The sequence below is a fragment of the Oncorhynchus gorbuscha genome, linkage group LG15, assembly GCF_021184085.1.
Source record: "Oncorhynchus gorbuscha isolate QuinsamMale2020 ecotype Even-year linkage group LG15, OgorEven_v1.0, whole genome shotgun sequence".
In the NCBI taxonomy this organism is placed as follows: domain Eukaryota; kingdom Metazoa; phylum Chordata; class Actinopteri; order Salmoniformes; family Salmonidae; genus Oncorhynchus; species Oncorhynchus gorbuscha.
This window is the reverse complement of record NC_060187.1, coordinates 81,772,325-81,794,471: the sequence shown is the minus strand read 5'-3', so window position 1 is coordinate 81,794,471 and position 22,147 is coordinate 81,772,325. Positions and strand designations below refer to the sequence as shown.

At 51.4% G+C, this 22,147-nt stretch overlaps 1 pseudogene; it reads right to left on the bottom strand.

Moving 5' to 3' along the window:
* Positions 1-308: 308 nt before the first annotated feature.
* LOC123996993 lies at positions 309-20,604 on the bottom strand (annotated as a pseudogene).
* Between the last annotated feature and the right edge of the window lie 1,543 nt (positions 20,605-22,147).

Below are 22,147 nucleotides of genomic sequence, written 5' to 3'. Positions count from 1 at the left end.
CCCATTCTCTCCTCCCCCTCCCTCCTCTTCCCCCTCTCTCCTCTTCCCCTTCTCTCCTCCTCCCCCTCTCTCCTCTTCCCCTTCTCTCCTCCTCCCCCTCTCTCCCCCTCTCCCCGTCTCTCCCCGTCTCTCCCCCTCTCCCCCTCTCTCCTCTTCCCCCTCTCTCCTCCTCCCCCTCTCTCCCTCTCTCCCCCTCTCTCCTCCTCCCCCTCTCCTCTTCCCCCTCTCTCCTCCTCCCCCTCTCTCCCTCTCTCCCCCTCCCCCCTCTCCTCTTCCCCCTCTCTCCACCTCCCCTCTCTCTCTCCATCTCAGAAGAAGTCCTTGGAGGCGGCCTCCACAAAGTTGGGTGCGGCCATGAGGATGGTGATGGTACAAATGATGTTGAACACACTGAACCCCACCAGACACAGGCGGTCGATGACCGCCGCTGCAAACTGCCACTTCTCCGCCACGCTCACCCTGCGGTCCTGCTCACGGAAACGATTGGCCAGGAACTGCACTTCCTCCAGCAGGGCCTGGAGCTGGGCCTCCACTACCCCAGCCTGGAACACCCTGGCCTGGGCATGGCAAGTACCCGCTTCGACTGCTCCAGCCCCATCCTCCACACAGCTGGAGCCTGAGGGGTCAGGGTCCAGAGATGTGGGGGGTTGTGGAGGGGGGGCTACCAAACATTGTGGAGGAGGGTGGGTGGTGGTGGAGGATTGGGGTGTCAGAACCCCTTCCTCCTCCTCTCCAGGTGACAGCAGGGTCTGGTTCAATAGGATTCTGGAAGCCAATGTAGGGTCGGTGTCCATTTGGCTGTGGGTGGGAGTGGGGGGTGGAGGGGAGATTTGGGGTAGGGTGGATGTTAGGCTGGAGGTTTGGGTTATGGTTGGTATAGGACTGGAGGGTTGGGTTGGACGGTGGGTGTGGTAGGGGCTGACTGAGCTGGCTTAGACTGGCCTGCAGAGAGGTGAGGCTCTGAGGGAGGGTGGAGGGGGCTGGGGTGGTGGTGGTGGTGGTAGGGGGGAGAGGAGCAGTTCTTGGTCTGGGGGTTGGAGGGGCTGTGGTGGGGTGTGAGCTCACCCCACTCTCCTGGACGCTTCATCCTCAGAAACCAGGGAACCCACTGGAGTAGAACCAACTCAACCTGAGAGACACACAGAGAGTGAGAGTAGGCAAGAGGACCCAGAGACCCATTGTGGCAGAAGAAACAGAGATAGGGAGAGGACACACACACATAGATAAGAGGAACCAGGGAATGTACTGCAGCAGAACAAACTGCACCTGATAGAAGAGGACAGGACACACACAAGGTGCAGACATTCACAGATATGAGATGAACACACACAGACAGTCACAGACACACGTCATAATCAGTAGACAGACAGAGCCTCACCCATTGAGGCATGTCTCCACTGTTGGGGTCGTGGTGATGGTACTGAAGTACAACTACAGTCGCCACCACTGACATCCCTACGGTAACCATGGTACTCACAAAATACTGACCTAGGATGGAGACACAGTATTATACACACTGTAATGGAATAGGTTCCGTAGATTAGGTCTTAGGAGCATGATTAGACACTACCACTTCCACACTCCATCCCCAGGGGGCAGCACCAACAGGGTCAGGGCTGCGCTCTGCCAGGAAGCTTTCATAAGTCCACAGGTGCGAGCAATCACGAGTGGCTTTAGGGCAAGTCTCTGAATGTCCTTGAGTGGCCCAGCCAGAGCCCGGACTTGAACCCGAACATCTCTGGAGAGACCTGGTTATAGCTGTGCAACAACGCTCCCCATCCAACCTGACAGAGCTTGAGATGATCTGCAGAGAAGAATGGGAGAAACTCCCCAAGTACAGCTGTGCCATGCTCGTAGTGTCATACCCAAGACTCAATGTAGAATCGCTGCCAAAGGTGCTCCAACAAAGTACTGAGTACAGGGTCTGAATACTTATGTAAATTTGATATTTATAAATTAGCAAACATTTCTAAAAACCTGTTTTAGCTTTGTCATTGTGGGATATTGTGTGTAAACTGATGAGTGGAAAAAACTATTTCATACATTTCAGAATAAGGCTGTAACCTAACAAAATGTGGAAAAATTCAAGGGGTCTGAATACTTTCCGAAGTCAGTCTATATTAGCAGGCTAGTTAAATGCGTACGCACACAAGGCATGTGCACACACTTGCATACACACACACAGTTACTTACCTATCAGTGGTATGGAGTCTGAGGTAGCTGGCATAATCTCAGCCACCAGCAACATGAAGACAGTCAGAGAGAGAAGAACTGTAATGCCTGGAGAGAGAGATGGGGAAAGGGATATTATGACACTGGGAAATACAGCAATACTTGTGGGTAGTACAATTCTCCATCTCTCTGCCAACTCACCCCACCCATCCATCTCTCCCCCATCTCTGTCCTTCCCCTCCACACTCTCCTTCTCTCTCCCTCTATCACTGTCCTCCACCTCCCCAACCCTCTTCTCTCCCTCTCTCACTGTCCTCCATCTCCCCACCCCTCTTCTCTCCCTCTATCACTGTCCTCCATCTCCCCACCCCTCTTCTCTCCCTCTATCACTGTCCTCCATCTCCCCACCCTTCTTCTCTCCCTCTATCATTGTCCTCCATCTCCCCACCCCTCTTCTCTCCCTCTATCACTGTCCTCCATCTCCCCACCCTTCTTCTCTCCCTCTATCACTGTCCTGCATCTCCCCACCCCTCTTCTCTCCCTCTATCACTGTCCTCCATCTCCCCACCCTTCTTTTCTCCCTCTATCACTGTCCTCCATCTCCCCACCCCTCTTCTCTCCCTCTATCATTGTCCTCCATCTCCCCACCCTTCTTTTCTCCCTCTATCATTGTCCTCCATCTCCCCACCCTTCTTTTCTCCCTCTATCACTGTCCTCCATCTCCCCACCCCTCTTCTCTCCCTCTATCATTGTCCTCCATCTCCCCACCCTTCTTCTCTCCCTCTATCATTGTCCTCCATCTCCCCACCCTTCTTCTCTCCCTCTATCATTGTCCTCCATCTCCCCACCCTTCTTCTCTCCCTCTATCATTGTCCTCCATCTCCCCACCCTTCTTTTCTCCCTCTATCATTGTCCTCCATCTCCCCACCCTTCTTCTCTCCCTCTATCACTGTCCTCCATCTCCCCACCCTTCTTCTCTCCCTCTATCATTGTCCTCCATCTCCCCACCCCTCTTCTCTCCCTCTATCACTGTCCTCCATCTCCCCACCCTTCTTCTCTCCCTCTATCACTGTCCTGCATCTCCCCACCCCTCTTCTCTCCCTCTATCACTGTCCTCCATCTCCCCACCCTTCTTTTCTCCCTCTATCACTGTCCTCCATCTCCCCACCCCTCTTCTCTCCCTCTATCATTGTCCTCCATCTCCCCACCCTTCTTTTCTCCCTCTATCATTGTCCTCCATCTCCCCACCCTTCTTTTCTCCCTCTATCACTGTCCTCCATCTCCCCACCCCTCTTCTCTCCCTCTATCATTGTCCTCCATCTCCCCACCCTTCTTCTCTCCCTCTATCATTGTCCTCCATCTCCCCACCCTTCTTCTCTCCCTCTATCATTGTCCTCCATCTCCCCACCCTTCTTCTCTCCCTCTATCATTGTCCTCCATCTCCCCACCCTTCTTTTCTCCTCTATCATTGTCCTCCATCTCCCCACCCTTCTTCTCTCCCTCTATCACTGTCCTCCATCTCCCCCCTTTTTCTCTCCCTCTATCACTGTCCTCCATCTCCCCACCCTCTTCTCTCCCTCTATCACTGTCCTCCACCTCCCCACCCCTCTTCTCTCCCTCTATCACTGTCCTCCATCTCCCCACCCTTCTTCTCCCCTCTATCACTGTCCTCCATCTCCCCCCTTTTTCTCTCCCTCTATCACTGTCCTCCATCTCCCCACCCCTCTCTCTCCCTCTATCACTGTCCTCCACCTCCCCACCCCTCTTCTCTCCCTCTATCACTGTCCTCCATCTCCCCACCCTTCTTCTCTCCCTCTATCACTGTCCCTCCCCTACCCACACCCCTTCTTTCCCTCTATCTCTGTCCCTCCCCTACCAACACACCTTCTCTCCCTCTATCACTGTCCTCCATCTCCCCACCCCTCTTCTCTCCCTCTATCACTGTCCTCCATCTCCCCACCCCTCTTCTCTCCCTCTATCACTGTCCTCCATCTCCCCACCCCTCTTCTCTCCCTCTATCACTGTCCTCCATCTCCCCACCCTTCTTTTCTCCCTCTATCACTGTCCTCCATCTCCCCACCCCTCTTCTCTCCCTCTATCATTGTCCTCCATCTCCCCACCCTTCTTTTCTCCCTCTATCATTGTCCTCCATCTCCCCACCCTTCTTTTCTCCCTCTATCACTGTCCTCCATCTCCCCACCCCTCTTCTCTCCCTCTATCATTGTCCTCCATCTCCCCACCCTTCTTCTCTCCCTCTATCATTGTCCTCCATCTCCCCACCCTTCTTCTCTCCCTCTATCATTGTCCTCCATCTCCCCACCCTTCTTCTCTCCCTCTATCATTGTCCTCCATCTCCCCACCCTTCTTTTCTCCCTCTATCATTGTCCTCCATCTCCCCACCCTTCTTCTCTCCCTCTATCACTGTCCTCCATCTCCCCCCCTTTTTTTCTCCCTCTATCACTGTCCTCCATCTCCCCACCCCTCTTCTCTCCCTCTATCACTGTCCTCCACCTCCCCACCCCTCTTTCTCCCTCTATCACTGTCCTCCATCTCCCCACCCTTCTTCTCTCCCTCTATCACTGTCCCTCCCCTACCCACACCCCTTCTTTCCCTCTATCTCTGTCCCTCCCCTACCAACACACCTTCTCTCCCTCTATCACTGTCCTCCATCTCCCCACCCCTCTTCTCTCCCTCTATCACTGTCCTCCATCTCCCCACCCCTCTTCTCTCCCTCTATCACTGTCCTCCATCTCCCCACCCCTCTTCTCTCCCTCTATCACTGTCCTCCATCTCCCCACCCTTCTTTTCTCCCTCTATCACTGTCCTCCATCTCCCCACCCCTCTTCTCTCCCTCTATCATTGTCCTCCATCTCCCCACCCTTCTTTTCTCCCTCTATCATTGTCCTCCATCTCCCCACCCTTCTTTTCTCCTTCTATCACTGTCCTCCATCTCCCCACCCCTCTTCTCTCCCTCTATCATTGTCCTCCATCTCCCCACCCTTCTTTTCTCCCTCTATCATTGTCCTCCATCTCCCCACCCTTCTTTTCTCCCTCTATCATTGTCCTCCATCTCCCCACCCTTCTTCTCTCCCTCTATCATTGTCCTCCATCTCCCCACCCTTCTTCTCTCCCTCTATCATTGTCCTCCATCTCCCCACCCTTCTTTTCTCCCTCTATCATTGTCCTCCATCTCCCCACCCTTCTTCTCTCCCTCTATCACTGTCCTCCATCTCCCCACACCCCTTCTCTCCCTCTATCACTGTCCTCCATCTCCCCACCCTTCTTCTCTCCCTCTATCACTGTCCTCCATCTCCCCACCCCTCTTCTCTCCCTCTATCACTGTCCTCCACCTCCCCACCCCTCTTCTCTCCCTCTATCACTGTCCTCCATCTCCTCACCCTTCTTCTCTCCCTCTATCACTGTCCCTCCCGTACCCACACCCCTTCTTTCCCTCTATCTCTGTCCCTCCCCTACCAACACACCTTCTCTCCCTCTATCACTGTCCTCCATCTCCCCACCCTTCTTCTCTCCCTCTATCATTGTCCTCCATCTCCCCACCCCTCTTCTCTCCCTCTATCACTGTCCTCCATCTCCCCACCCTTCTTCTCTCCCTCTATCACTGTCCTGCATCTCCCCACCCCTCTTCTCTCCCTCTATCACTGTCCTCCATCTCCCCACCCTTCTTTTCTCCCTCTATCACTGTCCTCCATCTCCCCACCCCTCTTCTCTCCCTCTATCATTGTCCTCCATCTCCCCACCCTTCTTTTCTCCCTCTATCATTGTCCTCCATCTCCCCACCCTTCTTTTCTCCCTCTATCACTGTCCTCCATCTCCCCACCCCTCTTCTCTCCCTCTATCATTGTCCTCCATCTCCCCACCCTTCTTTTCTCCCTCTATCATTGTCCTCCATCTCCCCACCCTTCTTCTCTCCCTCTATCATTGTCCTCCATCTCCCCACCCTTCTTCTCTCCCTCTATCATTGTCCTCCATCTCCCCACCCTTCTTCTCTCCCTCTATGATTGTCCTCCATCTCCCCACCCTTCTTTTCTCCCTCTATCATTGTCCTCCATCTCCCCACCCTTCTTCTCTCCCTCTATCACTGTCCTCCATCTCCCCACCCTTCTTCTCTCCCTCTCACTGTCCTCCATCTCCCCACACCCCTTCTCTCCCTCTATCACTGTCCTCCATCTCCCCACCCTTCTTCTCTCCCTCTATCACTGTCCTCCATCTCCCCACCCTTCTTCTCTCCCTCTATCACTGTCCTCCATCTCCCCACCCCTCTTCTCTCCCTCTATCACTGTCCTCCACCTCCCCACCCCTCTTCTCTCCCTCTATCACTGTCCTCCATCTCCCCACCCTTCTTCTCTCCCTCTATCACTGTCCCTCCCCTACCCACACCCCTTCTTTCCCTCTATCTCTGTCCCTCCCCTACCAACACACCTTCTCTCCCTCTATCACTGTCCTCCATCTCCCCACCCCTCTTCTCTCCCTCTATCACTGTCCTCCATCTCCCCACCCTTCTTCTCTCCCTCTATCATTGTCCTCCATCTCCCCACCCCTCTTCTCTCCCTCTATCACTGTCCTCCATCTCCCCACCCTTCTTCTCTCCCTCTATCACTGTCCTGCATCTCCCCACCCCTCTTTTCTCCCTCTATCAATGTCCTCCATCTCCCCACCACTCTTCTCTCCCTCTATCACTGTCCTCCATCTCCCCACCCCTCTTCTCTCCCTCTATCACTGTCCTCCATCTCCCCACCCCTCTTCTCTCCCTCTATCACTGTCCTCCATCTCCCCACCCCTCTTCTCTCCCTCTATCACTGTCCTCCATCTCCCCACCCCTCTTCTCTCCCTCTATCACTGTCCTCCATCTCCCCACCCCTCTTCTCTCCCTCTATCACTGTCCTCCATCTCCCCACCCTTCTTTTCTCCCTCTATCATTGTCCTCCATCTCCCCACCCTTCTTTTCTCCCTCTATCATTGTCCTCCATCTCCCCACCCCTCTTCTCTCCCTCTATCACTGTCCTCCATCTCCCCACCCTTCTTCTCTCCCTCTATCACTGTCCCTCCCCTACCCACACCCCTTCTTTCCCTCTATCTCTGTCCCTCCCCTACCAACACACCTTCTCTCCCTCTATCACTGTCCTCCATCTCCCCACCCCTCTTCTCTCCCTCTATCACTGTCCTCCACCTCCCCACCCCTCTTCTCTCCCTCTATCACTGTCCTCCATCTCCCCACCCCTCTGTTCTCCCTCTATCACTGTCCTCCATCTCCCCACCCCTCTTCTCTCCCTCTATCACTGTCCTCCATCTCCCCACCCCTCTTCTCTCCCTCTATCACTGTCCTCCATCTCCCCACCCCTCTTCTCTCCCTCTATCACTGTCCTCCATCTCCCCACCCCTCTTCTCTCCCTCTATCACTGTCCTCCATCTCCCCACCCCTCTTCTCTCCCTCTATCACTGTCCTCCATCTCCCCACCCTTCTTTTCTCCCTCTATCATTGTCCTCCATCTCCCCACCCTTCTTTTCTCCCTCTATCATTGTCCTCCATCTCCCCACCCCTCTTCTCTCCCTCTATCACTGTCCTCCATCTCCCCACCCTTCTTCTCTCCCTCTATCACTGTCCCTCCCCTACCCACACCCCTTCTTTCCCTCTATCTCTGTCCCTCCCCTACCAACACACCTTCTCTCCCTCTATCACTGTCCTCCATCTCCCCACCCCTCTTCTCTCCCTCTATCACTGTCCTCCACCTCCCCACCCATCTTCTCTCCCTCTATCACTGTCCTCCATCTCCCCACCCCTCTGTTCTCCCTCTATCACTGTCCTCCATCTCCCCACCCCTCTTCTCTCCCTCTACCACTGTCCTCCACCTCCCCACCCCTCTTCTCTCCCTCTATCACTGTCCTCCATCTCCCCACCCCTCTTTTCTCCCTCTATCACTGTCCTCCATCTCCCCACCCCTCTTCTCTCCCTCTATCACTGTCCTCCACCTTCACCTCCCCATCCCTCTTCTCTCCCTCTATCACTGTCTGTCAGATCCCGCATCCGCTACAAGACCATGGTGCTTGCCTACGGAGCTGTGAGGGGAACGGCACCTCAGTACCTCCAGGCTCTGATCAGGCCCTACACCCAAACAAGGGCACTGCGTTCATCCACCTCTGGCCTGCTCGCCTCCCTACCACTGAGGAAGTACAGCTCCCGCTCAGCCCAGTCAAAACTGTTCGCTGCTCTGGCCCCCCAATGGTGGAACAAACTCCCTCACGACGCCAGGACAGCGGAGTCAATCACCACCTTCCGGAGACACCTGAAACCCCACCTCTTTAAGGAATACCTAGGATAGGATAAGTATTTCCCCCCCCCCTTTAAGATTTAGATGCACTATCATAAAGTGGCTGTTCCACTGGATGTCATAAGGTGAATGCACCAATTTGTAAGTCGCTCTGGATAAGAGCGCCTGCTAAATGACTTAAATGTAAATGTTAAATGTTCTCTCCCTCTATCACTGTCCCTCCCCTACCCACACCCCTTCTCTCCCTCTATCTCTGTCCCTCCCCTACCCACACCCCTTCTCTCCCTCTATCTCTGTCCCTCCCCTACCCACACCCTTCTCTCCCTCTATCACTGTCCCTCCCCTACCCACACCCCTTCTCTCCCTCTATCTCTGTCCCTCCCCTACCCACACCCCTTCTCTCCCTCTATCTCTGTCCCTCCCCTACCCACACCCTTCTCTCCCTCTATCACTGTCCCTCCCCTACCCACACCCCTTCTCTCCCTCTATCTCTGTCCCTCCCCTACCCACACCCCTTCTCTCCCTCTATCACTGTCCCTCCACTACCCACACCCCTTCTCTCCCTCTATCTCTGTCCCTCCCCTACCCACACCCCTTCTCTCCCTCTATCACTGTCAGTCAGATCCCAGCCCCTTCTCTCCCTCTATCACTGTCCCTCCCCTACCCACACCCCTTCTCTCCCTCTATCACTGTCCCTCCCCTACCCACACCCCTTCTCTCCCTCTATCTCTGTCCCTCCCCTACCCACACCCCTTCTCTCCCTCTATCACTGTCCATCAGATCCCAGCCCCTTCTCTCCCTCTATCTCTGTCCCTCCCCTACCCACATCCCTTCTCTCCCTCTATCACTGTCTGTCAGATCCCAGCACCTTCTCTCCCTCTATCTCTGTCCCTCCCCTACCCACACCCCTTCTCTCCCTCTATCACTGTCCGTCAGATCCCAGCCCCTTCTCTCCCTCTATCTCTGTCCCTCCCCTACCCACACCCCTTCTCTCCCTCTATCACTGTCCATCAGATCCCAGCCCCTTCTCTCCCTCTATCTCTGTCCCTCCCCTACCCACACCCCTTCTCTCCCTCTATCACTGTCTGTCAGATCCCAGCACCTTCTCTCCCTCTATCTCTGTCCCTCCCCTACCCACACCCCTTCTCTCCCTCTATCACTGTCCGTCAGATCCCAGCCCCTTCTCTCCCTCTATCTCTGTCCCTCCCCTACCCACACCCCTTCTCTCCCTCTATCACTGTCCGTCAGATCCCAGCCCCTTCTCTCCCTCTATCTCTGTCCCTCCCCTACCCACACCCCTTCTCTCCCTCTATCTCTATCTCTGTCTCTCCCCTACCCACACCCCTTCTCTCCCTCTATCACTGTCCCTCCCCTACCCACACCCCTTCTCTCCCTCTATCTCTGTCCCTCCCCTACCCACACCCCTTCTCTCCCTCTATCACTGTCCATCAGATCCCAGCCCCTTCTCTCCCTCTATCTCTGTCCCTCCCCTACCCACACCCCTTCTCTCCCTCTATCACTGTCTGTCAGATCCCAGCACCTTCTCTCCCTCTATCTCTGTCCCTCCCCTACCCACACCCCTTCTCTCCTCTATCACTGTCCGTCAGATCCCAGCCCCTTCTCTCCCTCTATCTCTGTCCCTCCCCTACCCACACCCCTTCTCTCCCTCTATCACTGTCCATCAGATCCCAGCCCCTTCTCTCCCTCTATCTCTGTCCCTCCCCTACCCACACCCCTTCTCTCCCTCTATCACTGTCTGTCAGATCCCAGCACCTTCTCTCCCTCTATCTCTGTCCCTCCCCTACCCACACCCCTTCTCTCCCTCTATCACTGTCTGTCAGATCCCAGCCCCTTCTCTCCCTCTATCTCTGTCCCTCCCCTACCCACACCCCTTCTCTCCCTCTATCACTGTCCGTCAGATCCCAGCCCCTTCTCTCCCTCTATCTCTGTCCCTCCCCTACCCACACCCCTTCTCTCCCTCTATCTCTATCTCTGTCTCTCCCCTACCCACACCCCTTCTCTCCCTCTATCTCTATCTCTATCTCTGTCCCTCCCCTACCCACACCCCTTCTCTCCCTCTATCTCTGTCCCTCCCCTACCCACACCCCTTCTCTCCCTCTATCACTGTCCCTCACCTCCTTGCCCCCTTCTCTCCCTCTATCACTGTCCCTCACCTCCCTGCCCCCTTCTCTCCCTCTATCACTGTCCCTCACCTCCTTGCCCCCTTCTCTCCCTCTATCACTGTCCCTCACCTCCTTGCCCTCTTCTCTCCCTCTATCACTGTCCCTCACCTCCTTGCCCCCTTCTCTCCCTCTATCACTGTCCCTCACCTCCTTGCCCCCTTCTCTCCCTCTATCACTGTCCCTCACCTCCCTGCCCCCTTCTCTCCCTCTATCACTGTCCCTCAACTCCCCACCCCCTTCTCTCCCTCTATCACTGTCCCTCACCTCCCTGCCCCCTTCTCTCCCTCTATCACTGTCCCTCACCTCCCTGCCCCCTTCTCTCCCTCTATCACTGTCCCTCACCTCCCTGCCCCCTTCTCTCCCTCCATCTCTGTCGCTCCCCTACCCACACCCCTTCTCTCCCTCTATCTCTGTCCCTCCCCTACCCACACCCCTTCTCTCCCTCTATCACTGTCTGTCAGATCCCAGCCCCTTCTCTCCCTCTATCACTGTCCCTCCCCTACCCACACCCCTTCTCTCCCTCTATCACTGTCCCTCCCCTACCCACACCCCTTCTCTCCCTCTATCTCTGTCCCTTCCCTACCCACACCCCTTCTCTCCCTCTATCACTGTCCGTCAGATCCCAGCCCATTCTCTCCCCCTATCTCTGTCCCACCCCTACCCACACCCCTTCTCTCCCTCTATCACTGTCTGTCAGATCCCAGCCCCTTCTCTCCCTCTATCACTGTCCCTCCCCGACCCACACCCCTTCTCTCCCTCTATCTCTGTCCCTCCCCTACCCACACCCCTTCTCTCCCTCTATCTCTATCTCTGTCCCTCCCCTACCCACACCCCTTCTCTCCCTCTATCTCTATCTCTGTCCCTCCCCTACCCACACCCTTTCTCTCCCTCTATCTCTGTCCCTCCCCTACCCACACCCCTTCTCTCCCTCTATCACTGTCCGTCAGATCCTAGCCCCCTTCTCTCCCTCTATCACTGTCCCTCACCTCCTTGCCCCCTTCTCTCCCTATATCACTGTCCCTCACCTCCTTGCCCCCTTCTCTCCCTCTATCACTGTCCCTCAATTCCCCACCCCCTTCTCTCCCTCTATCACTGTCCCTCACCTCCCTGCCCCCTTCTCTCCCTCTATCACTGTCCCTCACCTCCCTGCCCCCTTCTCTCCCTCTATCACTGTCCCTCACCTCCCTGCCCCCTTCTCTCCCTCTATCACTGTCCCTCACCTCCCTGCCCCCTTCTCTCCCTCTATCACTGTCCCTCACCTCCCTGCCCCCTTCTCTCCCTCTATCACTGTCCCTCACCTCCCTGCCCCCTTCTCTCCCTCCATCTCTGTCGCTCCCCTCTACTCTCTGTCTTTCTGATTGTAAACATTTAATAGAGATTTTCTTGGAACACTGCAGAATTACTGACACAGAAACAGTGAAAGAGAGAGGTCAGGTACGGAGAAAAGAGCGGAAAGGAGAGAGTAGAGAAAGAGAGGGAGAGAGCGCCTCAGCACTCCCCTTTTCACCGCCACATCTCTCCTGTCTCCATCCCTGCTACCCTCCCTCCCCCTGTCCTCCATCTCCCCCTCTTATCCTCCTCCCCCTTTCCTCACCCAGACCGATCTTCTCCCCCGATCGGGCTGGCAGTATGAACAACAGCAATGTCAAGGAGGAGATGAGAACACAGGGGACGAGGAGGTTGAGAGCGTAGAACAGAGTTCTCCGTCGTAGGGTCACAACAAAGGTCACGTCAGAGTAGGGCTCTGTACAGCACTCATAAAATATCTCATGACGATCACCTGGTACACCTACAAGAGGGGGGAGGGGAGGAAAGAGGGAGTGAGAGATTAGAAAATAAGAGAGAGGAGAGAGAGATACAAGAGAGATGGAAAAGAAGAGAGGGAGGGTAAAGGAGGAGGGACAACCTGGGTCAGGGGCAGACAGAGCTCTCTCACCCAGCAGGTCCCACTCTCCATTGGACATGTATCCTGACAGGTCAGCCTCCTGCATCTGGAGGTCCAGCAGCCAGCCGTCAAACGTCCACGAGCCAAACTTCAGCTCACACCGTTGGATGTCAAATGGAAACCAACGCACGTCCACATTACACGCACTGCTGAAAATACCTGGGACAGTGAGGGGGAAGGTGAGAGAGTAGGAGAGAGGGAGTGAGAGAAGGGAGAAGATGAAACAGACATTGAGAGAGAAGTGCTTTACTGGTATGTCTATGTGAAACTATGAATATCCCTAAAATGAGAGAGGGGAAGGTCAGGGAAGAATAAAACGAGAGAAAGGTTGATCTATAGACTTACCTGGAGGGAGGTACTCACAGAATCCACTGGAGTTGACCAGCACATAGCTCTTAAAGGTGGCATCAAATTTATCATGAGCACTGAGAAGGACAAAAAAGAAAGATCAGCAAGGTGTGTGTGTGTGTGTGTGTGTGTGTGTGTGTGTGTGTGTGTGTGTGTGTGTGTGCGTGCGTGCGTGCGTGCGTGCGTGCGTGCGTGCGTGCGTGCGTGCGTGCGTGCGTGCGTGCGTGCGTGCGTGCGTGCGTGCGTGCGTGCGTGCGTGCGTGCGTGCGTATACTTTAACTTAACCAGTTGCTTAATCAGCATTATTCTCTGGGTTGAGTGAACTTCAAAATAGCATTTAAGTTGATTTAAATTCAAATATCAAGGCAACCAGCTGTTTTCTCAACACAAGATTCTAGATTCTGCTCAAAGCCATGCCCATCATTAACATATTTCCCAGCGTGCTTTATTACAGGATGATTTTTTTTGTTTTAATACCTGTGTTTTTGCATACACATTGTTTGGCTGACTAAGCTTATGCTACACAAAGACAAAAGGCATTTTTCTAAACTAATCCAATCTATTAGTCTGGATATCTTCACTCTGGCTAGATTCTAATAGGAATTACATAATTTTGCAAGCCAGCAATTATGTGACTTGCAGGCTTGATGTGGCCTGTAAACCAGGAGTTTCAGATCACTGTGTTAGGGTATAACTAGTGATGAGTATTTTTCGGGAAGCCAGATCTTTGGTGCCGTTCACCTAAATGAGCCGTTCATTTGGCTCCCAAACGGCTCTTTATTTAGTAGTGCATAAAAAAAGTGTGAGAAACATAAAAAATAGCATATTTCTAATATAAAGCCTAAAATGTTCCCTACCATTATGCAGATAGTGAAATGTGAGTTCAAATACATTTTAAATGACAAAATTAGATTGCTTGGCTCTCTCCTCACTACCTACTGTTCCTGCAGCGAGGAATGAATAGCTTCAGAGAATGGTTGTCTGGAGCTCCTAAAGCAGTAGTAGCAGTGAGTCAAATGAACGCCTCATTCACAGATACAATATGGTTCCAGACGTTCATCAAAAAGATCTGTTCAAAAAGAGCTGTTCATTTGCGAACAACTCATCACTAATATGTAACCTATTATAATGTAGCTCATAAAGCATTCACAACCTTTCACGTTGTCTAATGATTGGAGACAGCTGCAGGAATGCGTAATAGGGTTTTTATTCTCTCCACCCAAACATAAGAGCGAGGTAGAAACTTCTAAATAATACACGGGATGAGACCCGTAAAACAAGTACACAATAACACGTATCATGGAAGCCGAAACAATAGCACAGGTACTCACAGGACTAAGGGACATGGTAACAATAACCGACAAGGACAATGGGGAACAGAGGGCACATATATAACATACTAATCAGGGGGAATGGGAACCAGGGGTGCGCAATGAGACAAGACAGTCTGTGGTTGGTGGTAATGAATCCAGTGACGCCTAGAAGGCCGGTGACATAGACCTCCGGAGCTGGTGAATGGAATGAGCAGTAGTACCTCCGGAGCTGGTAAATGGAATGAGCAGTAGTACCTCCGGAGCTGGTGAATGGAATGAGCAGTAGTACCTCCGGAGCTGGTGAATGGAATGAGCAGTAGTACCTCCGGAGCTGGTGAATGGAATGAGCAGTAGTACCTCCGGAATGAGCAGTAGTACCTCCGGAGCTGGTGAATGGAATGAGCAGTAGTACCTCCGGAATGAGCAGTAGTACCTCCGGAGCTGGTGAATGGAATGAGCAGTAGTACCTCCGGAGCTGATGAATGGAATGAGCAGTAGTACCTCCGGAGCTGGTGAATGGAATGAGCAGTAGTACCTCCGGAGCTGGTGAATGGAATGAGCAGTAGTACCTCCGGAGCTGGTGAATGGAATGAGCAGTAGTACCTCCGGAGCTGGTGAATGGAATGAGCAGTAGTACCTCCGGAGCTGGTGAATGGAATGAGCAATAGTACCTCCGGAGCTGGTGAATGGAATGAGCAGTAGTACCTCTGGAGCTGGTGAATGGAATGAGCAGTAGTACCTCCGGAATGAGCAGTAGTACCTCCGGAGCTGGTGAATGGAATGAGGAATGAGCAGTAGTACCTCCGGAGCTGGTGAATGGAATGAGCAGTAGTACCTCCGGAATGAGCAGTAGTACCTCCGGAGCTGGTGAATGGAATGAGCAGTAGTACCTCCGGAGCTGGTGAATGGAATGAGCAGTAGTACCTCCGGAGCTGGTGAATGGAATGAGCAGTAGTACCTCCGGAATGAGCAGTAGTACCTCCGGAGCTGGTGAATGGAATGAGGAATGAGCAGTAGTACCTCCGGAGCTGGTGAATGGAATGAACAGTAGTACCTCCGGAATGAGCAGTAGTACCGGGGATCCGTGACACAACCCCTAGACTTGATCCACATTTTGTTGTGTTACAGCCTGAATTTAAAATGGATTACTTTGAGATTTTGTGTCACTGGACAACACGAAGTACCCCATAATGTGAAAGTTGAATTTCGTTTTTTAGAAATGTTTTGAAATTAATTAAAAATGAAAAGCTGCATGTCTTGAGTCAATAATTATTCAACTTTTTTTTAAATATATATTGCTTGCTCTGTGTGCAATATTAGTGTTTAACATGGTTCTTTACCTCATCTCTGTACCCCACACATACAATTATCTGTAAGGTCCCTCAGTCGAGAAGTGAATTTCAAACAGATTCAATCACAAAGACCAGGGATATTTTCCAATTCCTCGCAAAGAAGGGCACCTATTGGTTGAGACGTTAAAAAAATTCAGACATTGAATACCCCTTGAGCATGGTGTTATTAATTCCATTTTGATGGTGTATCAATGCACCCAGTCACTACAAAGATACAGGTGTCCTTCCAAACTCAGTATATAGTACAACGCACGTGTGTTAAGCTCTTGCTATCTATCCTATACAGTTGAGCAAACTATAAATCCTATTGCAGCTGGTTGCCTTGATATTTTAATTTTAATAAACAAATACATTTTTAGAAAGAGAGAGAGAGAAAGAGAAAGAGAGAGACCCACACCTGTTGTACAGTAGTATATCAGGTATCCAGACCTGGTCAGTAGTGAAGCGAAGGGTTTTCACTCCAGGGTACTCTGACTGGTTCCACTGAAGGTAGTGGTCAAACCATTGCTATACAAATCCAGTCAATAAATTATTAAGGTTACAGGGGCTGTGTTTACACAGGCAGACCAATTCTGATATCTTGCCACTAATTGATATTTTGACCAATCACATCAGATCTTTTCACATCAGATCTTTTTCAGAGCAAAATACCAATTAGTGAAAGAAATTACAGAATTGGGCTGCCTGTCTAAACGCAGCCAGGGAGCCACACACACACACAAGCGGGCATGGACACACATGCAGGGTCATCCTCACCATCTGAAGCCAGGCATTAGTGGTGAGGATCTGGTTTTTCTCATCCTGGAATAAGATGAAGACAGTTCAGTTAGTGTGTGTGTGTGTGTGTGTGTGTGTGTGTGTGTGTGTGTGTGTGTGTGTGTGTGTGTGTGTGTGTGTGTGTGTGTGTGTGTGTGTGTGTGTGTGTGTGTGTGTGTGTGTGTGTGTGTGTGTGTGTGTGTGTGTGTGTGTGTGTGTTTATATGAATGTATAAGAGAACATGGTAGCGTACCACATTCATGACTTGTAAGAGAGTGTAGGAGAATCGGACAGTGAGTGGTAGAGAGTCGTTGGCAACAGGTCTCTCCATACGGTTATAGTCCCTCAGTAGCTCCCTCAATAGATTACGCTGGTGGGGACCCTGCTCAGATACTGAGAGAGGGGGAGGGAGAGAGGGGGGATAAGGAGTAGAAAGGAGGGAAAAGGATGAGGAGGAGGGAGGGGAGAGAGAGAGGGGGAAGATAAGGGGTAGAAAGGAGGGAAAAGGATGAGGATGGGGGATAAGGAGTAGAAAGGAGAAAAAAGGATGAGGAGGAGGGGGTAGAGAGAGGGGAGGGGGGATAAGGAGTAGAAAGGAGGGAAAAGGATGAGGAGGAGGGGGTGAGGGGGATAAGGAGTAGAAAGGAGGGAAAAGGATGAGGAGGAGGGAGGGGAGAGAGGGGGATAAGGAGTAGAAAGGAGGGAAAAGGATGAGGAGGGAGGGGAGAGAGAGAGGGGGATAAGGAGTAGAAAGGAGGGAAAAGGATGAGGAGGAGGGAGGGGAGAGAGAGAGAGGGGGGGAATAAGGAGTAGAAAGGAGGGAAAAGGATGAGGAGGGAGGGGAGAGAGGGCAATGGGGGGGTTGGAAGACAGTGGAACAGAGGAGAGAAAACTGACAGTTACAAAGAGACAGCTACATTCCAGAAGACAGAAGGAAAATGAGAGAGAAATAAATAGAAAAGGAGGAGAGTGGGAGATGTGAATGCACTGATAGATGAAGAATATGTAAAACAGGGGGAAGAGAGAAGCTGTAGGAAAAGAAAAGATGAATACAGAAGTGAGTGATGAAGATGAAAACATGATGAGAACAAATGCAGCAAAAAAGAAGAGCATCTGAATGGAACAATTTCAAATGGTTTTGAACGAAGCTGTTTTGAAAACGAGTACAGTGATTTATAGATGACTGGAAGAGGCAGGGAGCGGGACATGAAGAGAGGGTGAAAGAGGAGAATCAAGAGGAGAGAGTGACGAGAGGGAGAAAGATGAGGCGAGAGAAGAAGAATGAGGAGAATCAAGAAGAGAGAGAGAGTGACGAGAGGGAGAAAGTATCAAGACAGGCCAGTTAATTGTTAAGTGACTCGATCAGTAACAGACAAGAGTCTTTTCTGTGGCCGTTAAAACGTATGCTCGAGTCCTTCAAATAGAGACACATTAAACACTAACACACTCCACACAGACAGGAGGACAGACAGACAGACAGACATACAGACATACAGACAGACAGACAGACAGACAGACAGACAGACAGACAGACAGACAGACAGACAGACAGACAGACAGACAGACAGACAGACAGACAGACAGACAGACAGACAGACAGACAGACAGACAGACAGACAGACAGACAGACAGACAGACAGACAGACAGACAGACAGACAGACAGACAGACAGACAGACAGACAGACCAGGAACCTCACTTCTAGCAGCTCCATCGTGGACTGACTTCACTCACTCCTGTTTCACAACTGTATCAGACTTAATGTATCTGTGCAGTTGATTCAATTCTGTAGCAATGTCTAACAAGGTTATTGTAGGCCCACATACAGTACAGTATACAGTGCATTCGGGAAGTATTCAGACCCCTTGACTTTTTCCATATTTTGTTATGTTACAGCCTTATTCTAAAATGTATTAAAATCTTTTACCCCTCATCAATCTATACACAACTCCCAATAATGACAAAGCAAAAACATTTACATAAGCTTTCAGACCCATTACTCAGCACTTAGTTGGAGCACCTTTGGCAGCGATTACAGCCTCTATTCTTCTTGGGTATGATGGTACAAGTTTGGCACACCTCTATTTGAGGAGTTTCTGCAGAGCCTCTCAAGCTCTGTCAGGTTGGATGGGGAGTGTCGCAGCAGAGATATTTTCAGGTCTCTCCAGAGATGTTCGATCGGGCTCAAATCCGGGCTCTGGCTGGGCCACTCAAGGACCTTCAGAGACTTGTCCTGTAGCCACTCCTGCATTGTCTTGGCTCTGTGCTGCAATCTGAGGTCCTGAGCACTCTGGAGTAGGTTTTCATCAAGGATATCTCTGTACTTTGCTCTGTTCATCTTTCCCTCCATTCTGACTAGTCTCTCAGTCCCTGACGCTGAAAAACATCCCCACAGCATGATCCTGCCACCACCATGCTTCACCATAGGGATGGTGCCAGGTTTCCTCCAGACATGACGCTTGGCATTCAGGCCAAACAATTCAATCTTGGTTTCATCAGACCAGAGAATCTTGTTTCTCATGGTCTGAGAGTCCTTTAGGTGCCTTTTGGAAAACTCCAAGTGGGCTGTCATGTGCCTTTTACTGAGGAGTGGCTTCAGTCTGGCCACTCTACTGTAAAGGAATGATTGGTGGAGTACTGCAGAGATGGTTGTCCTTCTGGAAAGTTCTCCCATCTCCACATAGGGACTTTGGAGCTTTGTCAGATTGACCATCGGATTCTTGGTCACCTCCCTGACTAAGGCCCTTCTCCCCCAAATGCTCAGTTTGGCCAAGTGGGCCAAGTGGCCAACTCTAGGAAGAGTCTTGGTGATTCCAAACTTCTTCCATTTAAGAATGATGGAGGCCACTGTGCTCTTGGGGACCTTCAATGCTGCAGAAATGTTTTGGTACCCTTACCCAGATCTGTGCCTCAACACAATCCTGTCTCAGAGCTCTATGGACAATAACTTTGACCTCATGGCTTGGTTTTTGCTCTGACATGCACTGTCAACTGTGGGACCATATATAGCCAGGTGTGTGCCTTTACAAATCAGGTCCAACTAATTGCATTTACCACAGGTGGATTCCAATCAAGTTGTTGAAACATCTCAAGGATGGAAACGGGATCAATGGAAACAGGATGCACCTGAGCTCACCTGAGTCTCATAGCAAAGGGTCTGAATAGTTATGGAAATATTTTATACATTTGAAAAACTGTTTTTGCTTTGTCATTATGGAGTATTGTGTGCAGATTGTTGAGGATTTTTATTTATTTCATCCATTTTCTAATAAGCCTGTAACGTAACAAAATGTGGAAATAGCCAAGGGGTCTGAATACTTTCGGAAGGCACTGTATGTTCTTAACTTCTCAAAAAGACTATTAGCTTTTGATGTGCTCCCCATCATGAGCTTTACATGGGGCATGGAGATGCCCATATCAATATACAGTTAGTCATCTAAGATACTGCTGCTGGTGCAGAGAGGAACACATCAACCAACGATGGATTAAAACAGACATGAGTGTTGGATTTTACAACTGTGATAAACAACATTCTAACCTGCAAGCTCTGTGATCATTCCTCTCCCTTGTCTCTCTTTATTCCTGCTCCTCTTCTCTCCTCCCTCTCTGTTCATTTCCCTCTCCTCTCTTCTCTCTCTGCTATACAGCTGGAACTGTACGGTTGAGTTATCTCATATATCAATGGCCGTGCACCCAGACATACAAACTGTGTGTCCCTGTTTATAGAAAGTTGTGTAAATTCACTGTCACTGCCGTGACACTATGCATCTCTCTCTCACACACATACATGCACACACACACATGCACACACACACACACACACACACACACACACACACACACACACACACACACACACACACACACACACACACACACACACACACACACACACACACACACACACACACACACACACACACACACACACACACACACACACACACACACACACACACACACACACACACTGTACATTCACGGACAGACACAGACACACAAACACACACAACAAATACATACACACACATACAGAGAGAGAGAGGGAATGAAAGTCACTCACCGTGGAGCAGAGCTGAGAGTCCAAACAGACAGATAGCCACAAACTGCCTCATGTTGCACCACTGAAAATAGAGAGCAGAGAAAAAGACAGGGAACAACAGAGAGAGAGAGAGAGAGAGAGAGGCAGGGTAGAGTGGAATACAGAGGGAGGGAGGACAAGTCAGGAGCAGGTCGGGCAGCAACAGACAGAGGGAAGAGAGAGAGAGAGGCAGGGTAGAGTGGAATACAGAGGGAGGGAGGACAAGTCAGGAGCAGGTCGGGCAGCAACAGACAGAGGGAAGAGAGAGAGAGAGAGGCAGGGTAGAGTGGAATACAGAGGGAGGGAGGACAAGTCAGGAGTAGGTCGGGCAGCAACAGACAGAGGGAAGAGAGAGAGAGAGAGAGAGAGAGAGTCAGGGTAGAGTGGAATACAGAGGGAGGGAGGACAAGTCAGGAGCAGGTCGGGCAGCAACAGACAGAGGGGAGAGAGAGAGAGAGAGAGAGACAGGGTAGAGTGGAATACAGAGGGAGGGAGGACAAGTCAGGAGCAGGTCGGGCAGCAACAGACAGAGGGAAGAGAGAGAGAGAGAGAGAGAGAGAGGCAGGGTAGAGTGGAATAGAGAGGGAGGGAGGACAAGTCAGGAGCAGGTCGGGCAGCAACAGACAGAGGGAGTGGGAGAGGGGTGAGAGGGGGGAGAGAGAGAGAAACAAGGAGAGTGGGGCAGGGAGGGAGGTTGGGGTGGTAGAGAGGAAGAGAAGCTGGCAGCAACAGACAGAGGGGGGGGGATGAGGAGGAGGAGGGGGAGAGGGGGGAGAGAGAGAGAAACAAGGAGAGTGGGGCAGGGAGGGAGGTTGGGGTGGTAGAGAGGAAGAGAAGCTGGCAGCAACAGAGGGAGTGAGGTAAAGAGGGGAAGAGGCAGCAGAGTGGTAGCCAGGCAGTGGCAGAAACAGAGGGAGAGGGGAAGAGAGTGAGGAAAGGAATGAGCAGTTCTGATCAAAACAGAGAGAGGTTGAGACTGAGAGGCAGGATCACCCCAATACCCAATACCTTCCCAATACACTACTCATCTCTCTCCACCCCCACCCAACCCCTAACCTCGCTCTCTGCTCAGAATGACTTTCTCACTGCCTTTCCCCCTATATCTCCCTTATATCCCACTCCCTCCCCCTCCCCTATTTCTCCTCTTCAGTCTCCGTGAGGGGGGATTAATGAAGTGTGGAGGCTAGGATGAGTGGGGGAGGGGGATTCAAATGTAACACATGGAACATAGTTAGTGAAGGACGTTAAGAGAAAGAGAGAGGGATATAAACTGATGGAGCAGTAATGAACACTGCTCTGGTGAAGGTTGGCAGAGCCACACATTACAATTTAAAATTACAGTAAGGAAGTGACACTGAACGTAAGCAGTATACTGTACCATAGCTTCTACTTTAGAATCTCATTATACACTCCAATACACCTGCTAGAGACTCAGTTTGTTAATATATAACTCAACCAGTATCACAAAACACATGCATATATACAGTAGTTATATCATGAACAAGCACAAAACAACAACTGGATTGTCCATGACCAAACCCCCAGTAGGCATGTTTGGGTTTGTTTGAAAATGGCCATTTGTTTCTATACTTGACTAAAAGACTTATGATAATATGATGCACTGACTGTAGCCTACTGGACATTACAGTGATGTATTTCAGTTTGATCCGCTGTGACTGAACAGGACGGAGGACACAATGGAGTGGTGCTG